The following is a 4,319-nucleotide window of genomic DNA, read 5'->3' on the forward strand; positions in this document are numbered from 1 at the left end:
AATTTAAAATCCTTCTCCTAACATACAAAGCCCTTAATGACAAGGAACCATCGTATCTTAAAGACCTTGCAGAGCCTTATCATCCTAACAGAGCACTTCACTCTCAGAGTGCAGGTTTACTTGTGGTTCCTAGAGTCCACAGAAGCAGAATGGGAGGCAGAGCCTTTAGCTATCAAGCTCCTCTCCTATGGAATCAACTCCCAGTCTCAGTTTGGGAGGCAGACACCCTCTCTACCTTTAAGATTAGACTTAAGACTTTCCTTTTTGATAAAGCTTATAGTTAGGGCTGGATCAGGTGACCCTGAGCCTTCCCTTAGTTATGCTGCTATAGGCCTAGGCTGCTGGGGGGCCTCATGATGCTCTGAGTTTCTCTCCCCTCCTCTCTCCTCTCTCTCCATGCTTCTATATGCCACCATTACACATCACTAACTTTGTCTCCTCTCTCCCGTACTGTGTCCTCCCTGTACCTTTCTGCAGGTTGCCCTGGCTCTGGAGCTCTATGTTTCTGATGAGCAGTCACCGGCCACATCAACCTGACCAGTGTTTGATTGATTGTTGTGTCTTGTTGCTTTTCTTCTTTCGTTACTCCTCTATCCACTCACCCCAACCGGTCGAGGCAGAAGGCCACCCACCAAGAGCCGGGGTCTGTCGGAGGTTTCTTCCGTTAAAGGGAGTTTTTCCTCCCCCCGTCGCCAAGTGCTTGCTCAAGGGGGATTTGTTGGGTTTTCCCTATGTAATAATAGTGATAACAGTAAGGTCTAGACCTTACTTTGTAAAGTGTCCTGAGATAACTTTTGTTGTGATTTGGTGCTATACAAATAAAATGTGATTTGATTTGATTTGATAACATGGCCGATCCAGTATACCATGCCTGATTAAAACAGTATAAAAATGACTTTTAGATAATTTGACTAAATAACTAAGCTAATGCACATAGATGTAAAACTTAACACAGACATGTTCCTATTAAGCCTACAAATATGGCAGTACTGCCACATATGCTGTTTCCCTACTGCTGATTAATAGGACAGATAGGCTGGTAGAGGCATCACACAAGACGAGTTCCCCAAACCTGATGCAGTCTCAGAAGCTTCCCTCTCACTGGACTAGAAACCAGAGTGTGATTAGTGGTCAAACATTTGCACAATTCAGAAGAGCATTTCAGTTTATCTGAAGGTTCTTTCATGTTTAGTATGAGCATTATTAGGAACATTTCCTTTTTTATAATTCCGTCACTGCTTAACAGGATGGACGGAGGCATTTTGTTTTCTGGTTGTCCATCTATCCAGCACATTGTTGTAAATATTTCAAGAACGCCTTGATGGAATTTCTTCAAATTTGGCAAAAAGGTCCTCTTGGACTCGAGGATGACCTGATTAGATTTTGGTGGTCAAAGGTCAAAGTCACTGTGACCTCACATCCATCCCATTCTCGTGAATACAATATTAAAAACTACTCACTAGAATCATACATGTTAAAAAAAATCATATCTTTAATTTCCTTAGGTTTTTATTATTAATATTATAATAATGCACATATTACATATAAAAATAGACATTTTAATGCATGCCCACTATAATGTGGCACATCAATGCCCTAAATACTACATTTTTAAATTATATGACCTAGAATCCAACTTATGTTTTCCTGTATAATCCTTGCAGTGGTTGTGTAGCAAAGATCAGTTTCTTGTGTTTTGTCTACAGGCTACTGGATGATGGACATTATCATTTGCTGTTAGAAAGTTTCAAGATGTTAACTTAGTGTAGTCAATTTGCAACACTAATAAAAATTAAGGAATTATAAGTTAGCTCTTTATGATTGCCACTGTTATGCAGAATTTATGTAAACTTAGATTACATGACAGTGGCAAATAAATCGTACATACATTTTTCACCCAGTTAACCACCTAACCTATAACCCTTTGGCAGAATATTTCTTTTCATGCTTAAAGTGGTTTTGATATGGGCCCCGCATATGTCTAAAGAGTGCTTTGTGACACTTATTTTTGCCTGAGGTTGCTTGTGAAAGAAATATTTCAAAGGTTCCTTTGAATGGACAGCAATTTTACCCAATGTTCTACAAAAAGAAATTAAAATAGCAGCACGGTTATGAAAAAAGGCCCACTGTGGATAATTGACAGTGTTCTTTTGGGTTTATAAAGACATCATACTAAGACTGACATATCACTTCCTTAACTGCAGTAATTGCAACAAGCCTACCTACTGCAATGTAAAAAAGGGTTGTGACAATCAGTGGTGTCGTATATCATGCTAATGTTTGATTTAAAAAGAAATGCTTCAAAAAGACACACACACAAAAAAAAAGACACACAAGGGCGCTTCCTTTGCATCATAATGCGTCTATGTTTATGAATCTTTAATGAACCTAAATTTGACCACATGTGTGCAATACTTGTTGAGTTTACACCAGTATCTGCTGCTGTGCTGGGTATCACCATCGAGGGTTTTTAGCTTGCTGAATAGGCATATATGGTACACGTTAACAGAAAGAAGATCTGATAATGTTCATTTGATGTGGTTCTTTCCTTTTATTTGATAATATTCCTCTTAAAAAGTATTATAAAATCTCTAGACTAAACAATTCCAATGCATTGAATCTCAGATGCCATATTTTAATGAGTTGTATGAAATTGTAAAACTCAAATTTAAATATAAAAATAAAATTCAAACAAGTATCAAAGGGTTGTTCAATTCTAAAGTAATTATTAGTGACACTGTTTTAATTTACTCAGAGGCCCTATCTTCCCAGGTCACTCACCTGCAATTATATCAATTAATCTTCTCAACTTTAGTTCAACATCAGCATCTTGAGGCTGGCAATTTAAGAGCCAGAGAAAAGTAGGCTCGACATGCGACAGAGCCATGAGAGTTCTGGTGCCAAAATGCTGGGCAAGCTTTTAAATGAAACCAAAGGATTTCATACAGCGCATAAGCTTTGAGAGTCTATTCTGGCTCATGTCATCACTGGTGGAAACAATCAGACTTAGAGACAATGAGAAAAAAAATATTTGAATTATAGATTTGTATAACTGAATAAAATCTGCACCATTAAAAAGTGACTGAGTATAAAGTCACACTTTTACACTAAATTCAATGAAAAGCTAGTTAGTGATTTGAAATTAGTGTTGTTCTTACAATCTCTTAATTCAAACCCACTGAAAATCAAGACACAAGACTGGAACCTGCTCTCTTTATCAAATATGTGCACAAGAGAGTGACAAAAAGGACTAAAAGGTTATGTAAACGTTATTCTTTATATTCATTTTAAATGCACTAGGCTGCAATAATATATAATATTTACATGACAAAATTGTTTGTATTAATGATAAATGTCTAGTTCTGCACAAATAGTAGTGATAAATTGTCCACGACAGGAATCGTGGACGATATTTCCACTGCTTATGGAACCCATCACTTAGATTATATTAAGTTAATCAGGCTTAATAATAATACTTAGTAAAAAATGATAAATCATACACCTTCTTGCAAATATAGGTAACTTGCCACCAAGAACAGTTTTGCCACTCATAGAAATAGATGAGATGGGACAGCAAATAAAGCTGATTAAAAGATAAAAACTGTGAGAATAAAAGGATCTCAGCATTTGTGTTTATAAGAGTAAAAGAGAGAGAGGGCAGCTGCTGTTGTTGGCCAAAGGCCTGATTTCTTTCAGGGACTTCATCACAAGGAACATCAAAAAGAAAGACACACTGGGAGTTTTGGTTCCCACAGGGCATTCAGAGAGTCCGTAGCAACATGTGGTCAGAGCAAATCTGTGCACACTTCCATCCACAAAATGTACTAGGTAATTATCTCTTCTACAGAGAGCTATGAGAAGCAAAGTGAAAGAACAGGGGATAAAATCCCAACTGAGATGGATTATATGTCCTAAAGGGACATATAAGGGTCTACAACATAACTGACTAGGTTGTGTATTAATCATGATTAGCTCCACAATCAACTGTTGTGTAATATGTCAAATAGAACTCTTTGAGCTCAACAAAAACTGGATAGATTGGGGTTGGCTGTCACTTTAAGTTGACACTGAAATAGGTGTTTTTCTTGTATTTCTCCTCCAATAGGCACTATATTCTGTGTTACGCCCACCCAGACACCAGCACCACGGCCTCCAGCGAATATTCACAGTCTAGTTATCAAGTTAACGGCTATGAAAAATGGACAGCTTTAACAAATGTTATGGCACAGTCAATTTTTCCCATTTAGCACAAAATGAAAAACTGCAGCATGTTGAGAAAATCAAAATATAGGCATTTATTATTAGATAATGAGGTAGAT

General features: G+C 37.3%; 1 protein-coding gene across 1 annotated transcript in view; it reads right to left on the reverse strand.

Moving 5' to 3' along the window:
- The window catches only part of lmbrd1 (LMBR1 domain containing 1), a 50,768-nt gene that overhangs the window by 27,074 nt on the left and 19,375 nt on the right, over window positions 1-4,319 (reverse strand). The window lies entirely within an intron of this gene.

Source organism: Monopterus albus, unplaced genomic scaffold, assembly GCF_001952655.1.
Source record: "Monopterus albus unplaced genomic scaffold, M_albus_1.0 scaffold60.1, whole genome shotgun sequence".
NCBI classification, from domain to species: domain Eukaryota; kingdom Metazoa; phylum Chordata; class Actinopteri; order Synbranchiformes; family Synbranchidae; genus Monopterus; species Monopterus albus.